General features: G+C 36.0%; 1 long non-coding RNA gene across 1 annotated transcript; it reads right to left on the bottom strand.

Annotated features, from left to right (window-relative positions):
• Positions 1 to 3,733: 3,733 nt before the first annotated feature.
• LOC135194658 (uncharacterized) lies at positions 3,734 to 6,423 on the bottom strand. Its single transcript, XR_010309883.1, has 3 exons — positions 6,365 to 6,423; positions 5,480 to 5,627; positions 3,734 to 4,645 (listed from the first exon to the last, which is right to left on the bottom strand). It is a non-coding gene; the product is annotated as an uncharacterized LOC135194658 (long non-coding RNA).
• Between the last annotated feature and the right edge of the window lie 5,812 nt (positions 6,424 to 12,235).

The raw sequence follows: 12,235 nt of genomic DNA, 5'->3' as shown, positions 1-12,235 counted from the left end.
CTGTAGTTTCTAGATAGAAGAAGAAAGTACAGAATATCGATCATCGATATATGGAGATACATATGCGTATAATTAAATTATCCTAAGTCTCCACGCTGTGTTGTGTCGGGGGAATATGTCCGACCTGTAAACTAGTTAAACCAATTTTGTAATTTGATACATTCATTTAAATTCCTTTTTCCGGATATTAAATCCTACTTTCGGCTCGGGACGTATATAATTTAGCCTTCGTATTTCCCCTCATCGTTCGAAAAAATCCAACGTATTAAAAGCTCGTGACATAACAATCCGAAAGAGCTCGCATCGGCTCGAATAGGTACTCAGATGACATGTAGACGTATACGGTTCAGGTCGACATTTAATATGAACTGCGAGCGCTCACAACAATGCAATCTTGTATAGGTCTACGCGCCACCCGCTATACAGTCTGTCGACACATTAATGCTGGCGAGTCCGTCGGGACAAGAGATAACAAATTGCAACTAACGCGAACGACAAACAGCATTGACCCTAAAACATCCTTCTTCTAACATCCAGCGACACCATCTCCTTTCGCGGACACAACACTAGCGTGGGCTGCCCACCATTATGCTATGAGATTATATATTCATATTTATTATAATGTTTCAAAGTAGATATCTAAAGACTAATCGTTCTGTTACTTTGCTCACATTTCCCGATCCTTATTGTGTATGTGAATAAGAATATTACGTTCCTAGATTACTGTCGGTACGTAAGAGTATAACATCAGTACCAGCGGAACGTATTATTGATATTCTTACAAATTGACGTAACTTAAGTAGACAACATATCATAAACATTTCAATCAAATAACATAATTCGTAACGTAACATATGTAACCAATGAATTGCATTTTTTATTTTTTAAACCGAAACAAGCGATTAAACTTAGTGCGGGTGAGTTTTAAAAAGGATCAATCATCAATGTTGAAAATATTCTATCGGATCGAACTTCAAATACAACTTAGGAACTTTATGTCAAGTTTCAATTGCTCGGACTGCTCAATAGTAAATACCAATACGTCTTTCTCGTCAAATCTTTGCTCAAAACTGCTACTTATAAACATCCATCCTCCGCAACAGCTACATGAAACTAGACATCTTGCCGTTGAAATAAAATCATTCCACTTCATCAGCCCTTTCGATTCATTCTTAATATGTATTGAAACTGTTATTGACGATTTCGTACAGCATTAATATTTTACTAAAGTATATATACTAATAAAAAATGATCTGAAGTTATTTATAATCGTCTGTTCTTCCAGTTAGATGACGCCTGCGAACTGATAGTATTAAGTCAGACCCTTATATAACTTCAAACCGCATCATAAAGTAATTAACTGATGATCACACGTACACGAACTCATCATTAAATTATCATAGAAAATGTAACTAACACTTGAACAAATGGTCGCTAATCGTAAGATAACCCAACGAGAACCAATATTAATATTAAAATTAAAATTGACCAACATGTGCGCTGTTACTCAATGGATCGCCGCAGTTAAACCTTGAGGCACTCATTATAACTGACAGTTGGGTAAGTCTCCGGGCCCTCTGGATGGTGAATCGTGACCGACTGATGACATTTTCATAGACTACACTAGAATAAACTAAGGCACGTACCCTAAACCACGCAACGTAATGAACTCTAAGTACTCCGGAGAACTACGAAACTGTCAACGGATCATCTGCGAGATGTTAAACATAGACTTTATCCACACATTGAGTAAAAAGCGATTATGCCGGTGGAAATGAAAAATACCATAAAGTCAAGTCCGGGGTATGTGTCACGGCCGGTGTCGGTCGGCTATCGACTAGTGCATGGAACTCGCATAGCATATCACAATATTCGCCATATCGCTTACTTGTAACGGTGTGCATTGTCTGTGTACAAACATCAATACGGATGCTATCTACTCATACATCGTTAAATAATAAATCTAATCTATCGCTTCTCTCTTAAAAATAACGTCGTCATCTATCTTTGCTAAACGCTACTAAACTGTCTGTACACATACAAAGCGCTCTAAAATAATATTTCCTCTTTAAGGCACATACTTTTTGACGTTGCTAAATTACTGCGTAAACACGACGCCGCCACTGCTTAAAAATGAAGTTAGATCAGATAAAAAGACTGTCGTTAATTTATTGAGCGGTGAGGTAAGAATAAGTTGAAAACAACTGTAATGCCGTCAAAGGAAAAGCGCCGCGCCTGCGTCGTGCTTAGATCTAAAACTACGAAAAACTTCATAAAATTGTATAATATTGCTTGTTTACAGAATACTTCGCGGATTTTTAAAAATACTCTCGTTGTGTATCACTCCAGATGTCACGAGTGGAGTGTTAATCTATATTAAAATAATTATCTATATTTATAAAGCGCGTCCAGTTTCTGAGATCGCCTCCAAATAGCCGTGAAAAGGTGTATTGGCCGGGTGGCCGAGGAGATCCTGAAACCTAACCGTGAGCACCATGAGGTAGTTTCTAGGTTGCTGTTATGCTAATATATTGCGAATGACCAAAGTAATCCGAACAAAATACACACAACAGTTATTGCTTTTATAGAGGTCTATGAGTTTCGCTTTGTTCATACGATCCGAACTGAGGGCATACAACGGTCCGACGCAGCCGTCCGCGCTTCGATCAACAAACATTATTGGCAGCGTCGAGTCATTGTATGAATCCCTCTCTGTACCCGTCCTACCGCATATTTTTGTATTATTATGTATAAAAAACACGATTTGCCCATGACCGTTTGACCATTGCGACTGCCATGAATCATGAACAAACATCTCAAAAATACGACACATATATATCAGTAAATAATCGTGTATAAATGTATATCTGGCGAAAATTATGATACTCTGTCCAATTATGTTGAATGTTTCACTATCCCCAGTTTCGGGAATCAGCTACTTCTCGACAATAAATTTGTCGTAATGATTGCTAAGCGAGTTTTCCTTGAAGTCAGAAATATTAAATTGTAAATAAGGCAAAATTCCTTTGGTGAGTATCTTCGCATTTTATGTTTTCTTAATTAACGGGAGCAAGCACTTGTTTTTAATCGTCAAGTCCGGGAAGACAAGCGCCATGCTATTTACTCCAACTCGATTGGCCAAAGTAAATAACACAGTCTCGTCAGTCGTCTCAATCGGTAAATTTAACGTCACATTTGGCGTCAATAAAACAGTTTCCGAACATCCAAGCTGTTAATATAAGGGCTTGACCGCGATAGTGTAAGAATAATAAAGTTGATCCGACAGACATTCTCAACTGTAGCTAACTTGCGCCGTCTCAAAATCGCGATCCAAAACGCCATCACAAAATCTAGTCCATTCAAGAGTATATATGCCATTCTCTGAAAATGTATTTCCAAAATCCTTCCCTAAGCCATTTCCTCTGAAATGTGGCGAATAGCATTAACACAGATCGAAAGAATCGGAGAAAGTATGCTTATCTCTTTATTGTGTTGAATTTTCCCATAAATGTCCAATTGTTGCAATTCTTTAGGTCCGATCTGAATGTGGTGTAAAGTGACTCTCAACCGTTTCTTTCGACTGTGAAAACGTAAGCATCTATATTCTATACTAATAATATAATTGATTAATTAAAACCTTCACCTGTGTGACCGTTCCCATAATATCAAGATAAATTCCTTCAAATTCACACAGGGGAAAGTATATATACTTTATAAAGTATATATAGTTTCATAAATGCGCATCTATGTCGATCGAAGTTGAAATTTTAATGCTCTATTGAAATTTTGCTAATGTCGTCATGGTATTTTTCTATCATTTTGTCTATTGTTACAATTTTATCATTACATTATTATTGTATGAGAAGTTATTAACAAAAGTATAAAACGTTCAGAAATCTTGGAGTCAATTAGTGATATATTACCTTCTGTCTCCCGTCTATGTCTACTTTTCATTTTAAAAATAATCAATCTGTTACCGTTCGCATGAAACCTGCCTATTACCTCCTTATCTCGAACTATACTCTAAATCCCTGAGCCACCATTTACCACCAGTCGGGGAACTAGTGATAACATCCGAATTTTTCAAATTTGCCATCCAGACTATCCACTCTGCGTCTAAGGTATTTGCGTACAGATGTTAGAGCATCCAACTTTTTCCCAATAAGGCAAAACTTTTCGTGATCGTGAACTTTACAGCAAGCCCATACAGAAGATGTATATTCCTCGTAAACAAATACTACCGCGCCTGAGTGCTCCGTGAAGCACTTTGGTGTACGATAGTCTCCGTCCCTTGTACCAAATACACGTGGCGAAAATTATTATATTCGTTATGCATAAGTGCGCATTTATATCAGTGATATTATCTATGAAGATTATATAATAATGTCGAATATTAAATAAACACACATTAATGTATTAGAAGCTGTCGTCGGTAAAGTCGCCCTGGTCAGATGATGCCGTTATGTACGCCGTTGTCGTGAACCCCACACGATGCGGAGCTTGCCTCTTCAGAGCCTCATGACGTCAGTTTGTCAGGGGAGGTTCAGCAAAAGCCCGAGGTGCTGACGGGTTTCAAGCCATGCCTTTACCAGTTGAGCCGAGTCAGTGACGCTCGGAGGACAAATGTTCGCGCAGTGCGCCGTGCCTAAAATGTTTTAATTGAGATTAAATGCAGGGTTATTGGTAATTCGACGTATTCCCGTTAGGGGGTGATAGGGGTGATTATTTGCGATAATTTTAACCCCCATATGCATCATGCAAAAGTGAACCATTGTTGAGTTATCTCGTTTTTTAGATTTTTTCAAAATAAGTCCAAAATGCAACTTCAAAAATTTATTTAAAAAAAAGTATCAATTAAAATCTATTTTTTTCTTCTGATTTATAAAAACGATTAAGCACTGGATATTTTTCAATATTTAAACAATAATTATCGGTCCAAATTTAAAAATGCGAGACGAAAAACGATATTATTTCAATAAATTTTTTATTTTTTTCCCTCAAATATGCCTGAAAAACAAAAAAAATCGTTATAAAAATTGTTCTGCAGATTATTTTAAAAACATAATCGTTTACTTAGCTTTCCGAAAATGTATAAAAATTAGGAATTAAAATTTAGATTCATAAACAGTATATATGTGTAGCAATGGAATATTTTTAATTAAAATGTAATACCTCAATTATTTGGTCATTATTATTGTAGTGCTATAGAAAGTAAGAGTTTGTAAATGTCCTGTAGCTGAGTAAAGGTAATTCCTCTACTGAAGGATAGCTTAAAGAGAAGACTGGGATGTTATTTACCACACTTGTCACTCTCACTTAGTGCTTGGGTTGAGCTTCCCGCACCTCACGCTTTTCCCTTGCGGAAAATAGTGGGACGCGTCATCGTGGTTTGGACTATCTTTAGAATATGCTTTATGAACAACTTATTTTTTCAGTTATTAATGTATTAACAATTAGATAATCTGAATTGTGTAATCACCTTTAATGGAGATGCCAGGCTCATCCTCTTCTACTGCAGACGTCATTGCGAGGCCTTGCCACTGATTCTTGGGTATGCGCAACTCGCTTCAAGCCTGTCCAGGTGAGACCACGCTGGCGATAGTTCTTTTACGAAGGCAGCTTTGAATCTTAAATAATATTTAAATCGAGTAAGTTCAACTGAGTGCATAACTAACTACAGACTAATAAGGAAACACTAAAAGTTAAAGTTAAATAAAAACGAGTAATCTTTGTTCTTTGTCTTATTCGTGTCTATCCACTGATAAAGTATAGGTACCGTAGCTAATCATAAATAATGATATAATAATAAAATTAATAAACCTTGCATTATAATAAAGGTTGCATTTGCTAAATCGATGATGTTTAAATTGTTTTTTTTTTTTGTTAATAAATATTATAATCAACAGACACGCGGAATTTGGGTACTCAAGAAAATTATTTCAATTTTGGAAACCGGAATAAATTCACGTAAACCAAAACACAGACAAACACAGACTATTTACGATTAAGTAAAAATTACAATCGCAGTGCGCAGACCCGAGTTGAGAAAAATCAATACATCGACCAAATTGCAGGGCGCATTCGCGACTTTCATAGGAGAAATTTGTAAAAGCTCGCCTAGATGCAACTCAAATACACAATCTATAGAGCTAAATTATCTGGGCTATAAAGTTGCGCGCGCATAAAATCAACGAATGGAAGAAGGTTATAAATATCTAAATAATTTGTGTTTAACTTGCGCTATCTTTGGACTCAGATTTTTTGCACTTAGGTACATTTATACAAACTTATATTTTTGAACACTGGGATAAATGTAGGAAACAATTTAAAAAAAACAAAATATATTAAATAAAACACGTCTTACCTCAAAGCTATCACTGACTCGACTAAGTTGAAATTGTTATCAAAGTGCTCATCCGCGAGTTAAGAGAAATCAATTGATCGACGCATGCCTAGAGCTTGCCATCTATTGGTCATATGTCATGTTGTCAGAAACAAAGTCTTTATGAGTCTTTATTATTATAAATATAGCAAAAACTGCACGTCAAACTAATATAACAAATACCTCTTTTTATTTTAATTTGGGTTTTAACAATTTCAGGTAATTTTTCAAAATAATTTCAGTAGATTGTTTTATTCTTATCAATAATTGATGTATTGCAGGACACTAAAACGGAAGTCAATATATATCCTTTGTTTATTAAACATTGTTGACCACAAATAAAATCCAATGAAACCAATTATAAGGTTTGAAGCATGGAAGAATATATATATTTTTAAATTTATATATTCGAAAATATTTGATGCTCTCATATATTCTCGAAAATGAAATAGAATATAAATATGTAATTTATTTATCGAATTTAGCTTTGAGTTTTAATTTGAATTTTCTTCGATTCAATGGGTTTTTTGACACTTTCCCAAGTCTTCCAAATCTATTCCAGTAACCTTACCCGTAGATCAAACTCCAAATCACGATCCCGAAGAAGACATAGAGACATACGAGGACCTGTGAATCGATGGGTGACGTGTGTGAGTAACCGAGTGTCACATATTCTTACAATCATTAATTTTGAGCAGTGGGGACACGTGTCAACTAATGTCAATCCTGCTGACTGCGCATCACGAGGATTGAAGCCAATGACACTGAACAACTACGATCTGTGGTGATAGGAAATGAGATAGGAACTTGGGTACATAAAATGAACGAATGTCCACAGATTTATTCGTGGTATGAAGAACAGATTACTCATTATCACCTTGCCAGAATGGGAAAGGGGTAGCTAAACGACGACACCAAAGTCAGCACTGACAGGATAAAATAAAGTCTTCGTTACTTTCTGTGGAAAAATACAGAGATTTCCTTTCGAAAATGATTCTCGGAAGATGTTAGCATCACACTGATTGTGTGATGTTATTATGTGATGTCTTGATATGTATTTTTAGCGACATTAGATATTATAGTTTAGGTTTGAATAATCCCAAAATTAAACATTTTTATCCATTGATAATAAGTAAAACAAAAGTTAATTCCTCTATTACTTTATTCCATAAGATAAATTAGTTTTAAATTAAAAATGCTTTCACTCAAGACTTTGAATTTAACGAGAAATCTTCGATTTTCTGTATGAAATTCTGTTTTGTTAGTTGGTTTGGTTATTTTCAAAGTCATGAGTGAAACCTTGGTGCTTATTCACTAAGTCGGTTATAGACACTCAGATGTTAAATAGAAAAATCGTAATACATATTAGATCTTATGATACGGAAATATAAAATAAAATTAAATCTGAAGTACACATTAAATGATTCAGGAAAACATTTTTATTTCAAAGGAAATTTATAAAAAACTTCACTTAAAATTGTTAAGATTTATAATTGATACAAGTATACAAAGCAAGTTGACCGTGTCCAAAAGTTGTTTAAATTAATAAAATGGTGGAAACATTCCATGGTCAGGTCCAGAGTAAGGTGTTAGAGAGCTGTAGTTTCTAGATAGAAGAAGAAAGTACAGAATATCGATCATCGATATATGGAGATACATATGCGTATAATTAAATTATCCTAAGTCTCCACGCTGTGTTGTGTCGGGGGAATATGTCCGACCTGTAAACTAGTTAAACCAATTTTGTAATTTGATACATTCATTTAAATTCCTTTTTCCGGATATTAAATCCTACTTTCGGCTCGGGACGTATATAATTTAGCCTTCGTATTTCCCCTCATCGTTCGAAAAAATCCAACGTATTAAAAGCTCGTGACATAACAATCCGAAAGAGCTCGCATCGGCTCGAATAGGTACTCAGATGACATGTAGACGTATACGGTTCAGGTCGACATTTAATATGAACTGCGAGCGCTCACAACAATGCAATCTTGTATAGGTCTACGCGCCACCCGCTATACAGTCTGTCGACACATTAATGCTGGCGAGTCCGTCGGGACAAGAGATAACAAATTGCAACTAACGCGAACGACAAACAGCATTGACCCTAAAACATCCTTCTTCTAACATCCAGCGACACCATCTCCTTTCGCGGACACAACACTAGCGTGGGCTGCCCACCATTATGCTATGAGATTATATATTCATATTTATTATAATGTTTCAAAGTAGATATCTAAAGACTAATCGTTCTGTTACTTTGCTCACATTTCCCGATCCTTATTGTGTATGTGAATAAGAATATTACGTTCCTAGATTACTGTCGGTACGTAAGAGTATAACATCAGTACCAGCGGAACGTATTATTGATATTCTTACAAATTGACGTAACTTAAGTAGACAACATATCATAAACATTTCAATCAAATAACATAATTCGTAACGTAACATATGTAACCAATGAATTGCATTTTTTATTTTTTAAACCGAAACAAGCGATTAAACTGAGTGCGGGTGAGTTTTAAAAAGGATCAATCATCAATGTTGAAAATATTCTATCGGATCGAACTTCAAATACAACTTAGGAACTTTATGTCAAGTTTCAATTGCTCGGACTGCTCAATAGTAAATACCAATACGTCTGTCTCGTCAAATCTTTGCTCAAAACTGCTACTTATAAACATCCATCCTCCGCAACAGCTACATGAAACTAGACATCTTGCCGTTGAAATAAAATCATTCCACTTCATCAGCCCTTTCGATTCATTCTTAATATGTATTGAAACTGTTATTGACGATTTCGTACAGCATTAATATTTTACTAAAGTATATATACTAATAAAAAATGATCTGAAGTTATTTATAATCGTCTGTTCTTCCAGTTAGATGACGCCTGCGAACTGATAGTATTAAGTCAGACCCTTATATAACTTCAAACCGCATCATAAAGTAATTAACTGATGATCACACGTACACGAACTCATCATTAAATTATCATAGAAAATGTAACTAACACTTGAACAAATGGTCGCTAATCGTAAGATAACCCAACGAGAACCAATATTAATATTAAAATTAAAATTGACCAACATGTGCGCTGTTACTCAATGGATCGCCGCAGTTAAACCTTGAGGCACTCATTATAACTGACAGTTGGGTAAGTCTCCGGGCCCTCTGGATGGTGAATCGTGACCGACTGATGACATTTTCATAGACTACACTAGAATAAACTAAGGCACGTACCCTAAACCACGCAACGTAATGAACTCTAAGTACTCCGGAGAACTACGAAACTGTCAACGGATCATCTGCGAGATGTTAAACATAGACTTTATCCACACATTGAGTAAAAAGCGATTATGCCGGTGGAAATGAAAAATACCATAAAGTCAAGTCCGGGGTATGTGTCACGGCCGGTGTCGGTCGGCTATCGACTAGTGCATGGAACTCGCATAGCATATCACAATATTCGCCATATCGCTTACTTGTAACGGTGTGCATTGTCTGTGTACAAACATCAATACGGATGCTATCTACTCATACATCGTTAAATAATAAATCTAATCTATCGCTTCTCTCTTAAAAATAACGTCGTCATCTATCTTTGCTAAACGCTACTAAACTGTCTGTACACATACAAAGCGCTCTAAAATAATATTTCCTCTTTAAGGCACATACTTTTTGACGTTGCTAAATTACTGCGTAAACACGACGCCGCCACTGCTTAAAAATGAAGTTAGATCAGATAAAAAGACTGTCGTTAATTTATTGAGCGGTGAGGTAAGAATAAGTTGAAAACAACTGTAATGCCGTCAAAGGAAAAGCGCCGCGCCTGCGTCGTGCTTAGATCTAAAACTACGAAAAACTTCATAAAATTGTATAATATTGCTTGTTTACAGAATACTTCGCGGATTTTTAAAAATACTCTCGTTGTGTATCACTCCAGATGTCACGAGTGGAGTGTTAATCTATATTAAAATAATTATCTATATTTATAAAGCGCGTCCAGTTTCTGAGATCGCCTCCAAATAGCCGTGAAAAGGTGTATTGGCCGGGTGGCCGAGGAGATCCTGAAACCTAACCGTGAGCACCATGAGGTAGTTTCTAGGTTGCTGTTATGCTAATATATTGCGAATGACCAAAGTAATCCGAACAAAATACACACAACAGTTATTGCTTTTATAGAGGTCTATGAGTTTCGCTTTGTTCATACGATCCGAACTGAGGGCATACAACGGTCCGACGCAGCCGTCCGCGCTTCGATCAACAAACATTATTGGCAGCGTCGAGTCATTGTATGAATCCCTCTCTGTACCCGTCCTACCGCATATTTTTGTATTATTATGTATAAAAAACACGATTTGCCCATGACCGTTTGACCATTGCGACTGCCATGAATCATGAACAAACATCTCAAAAATACGACACATATATATCAGTAAATAATCGTGTATAAATGTATATCTGGCGAAAATTATGATACTCCGTCCAATTATGTTAAATGTTTCACTATCCCCAGTTTCGGGAATCAGCTACTTCTCGACAATAAATTTGTCGTAATGATTGCTAAGCGAGTTTTCCTTGAAGTCAGAAATATTAAATTGTAAATAAGGCAAAATTCCTTTGGTGAGTATCTTCGCATTTTATGTTTTCTTAATTAACGGGAGCAAGCACTTGTTTTTAATCGTCAAGTCCGGGAAGACAAGCGCCATGCTATTTACTCCAACTCGATTGGCCAAAGTAAATAACACAGTCTCGTCAGTCGTCTCAATCGGTAAATTTAACGTCACATTTGGCGTCAATAAAACAGTTTCCGAACATCCAAGCTGTTAATATAAGGGCTTGACCGCGATCGTGTAAGAATAATAAAGTTGATCCGACAGACATTCTCAACTGCAGCTAACTTGCGCCGTCTCAACATCGCGATCCAAAACGCCATCACAACATCTAGTCCATTCAAGAGTATATATGCCATTCTCTGAAAATGTATTTCCAAAATCCTTCCCTAAGACATTTCCTCTGAAATGTGGCGAATAGCATTAACACAGATCGAAAGAATCGGAGAAAGTATGCTTATCTCTTTATTGTGTTTAATTTTCCCATAAATGTCCAATTGTTGCAATTCTTTAGGTCCCATCTGAATGTGGTGTAAAGTGACTCTCAACCGTTTCTTTCGACTGTGAAAACGTAAGCATCTATATTCTATACTAATAATATAATTGATTAATTAAAACCTTCACCTGTGTGACCGTTCCCATAATATCAAGATAAATACCTTCAAATTCACACAGGGGAAAGTATATATACTTTATAAAGTATATATAGTTTCATAAATGCGCATCTATGTCGATCGAAGTTGAAATTTTAATGCTCTATTGAAATTTTGCTAATGTCGTCATGGTATTTTTCTATCATTTTGTCTATTGTTACAATTTTATCATTACATTATTATTGTATGAGAAGTTATTAACAAAAGTATAAAACGTTCAGAAATCTTGGAGTCAATTAGTGATATATTACCTTCTGTCTCCCGTCTATGTCTACTTTTCATTTTAAAAATAATCAATCTGTTACCGTTCGCATGAAACCTGCCTATTACCTCCTTATCTCGAACTATACTCTAAATCCCTGAGCCACCATTTACCACCAGTCGGGGAACTAGTGATAACATCCGAATTTTTCAAATTTGCCATCCAGACTATCCACTCTGCGTCTAAGGTATTTGCGTACAGATGTTAGAGCATCCAACTTTTTCCCAATAAGGCAAAACTTTTCGTGATCGTGAACTTTACAGCAAGCCCAAACAGAAGATGTATATTCCTCGTAAACAAATACTACCGCGCCTGAGTGCTC

Source organism: Vanessa tameamea, chromosome Z, assembly GCF_037043105.1.
Source record: "Vanessa tameamea isolate UH-Manoa-2023 chromosome Z, ilVanTame1 primary haplotype, whole genome shotgun sequence".
Lineage (NCBI taxonomy): Eukaryota > Metazoa > Arthropoda > Insecta > Lepidoptera > Nymphalidae > Vanessa > Vanessa tameamea.
The sequence above is the reverse complement of the archived record's forward strand: the minus strand, read 5'-3'. Positions and strand labels throughout refer to the sequence as shown.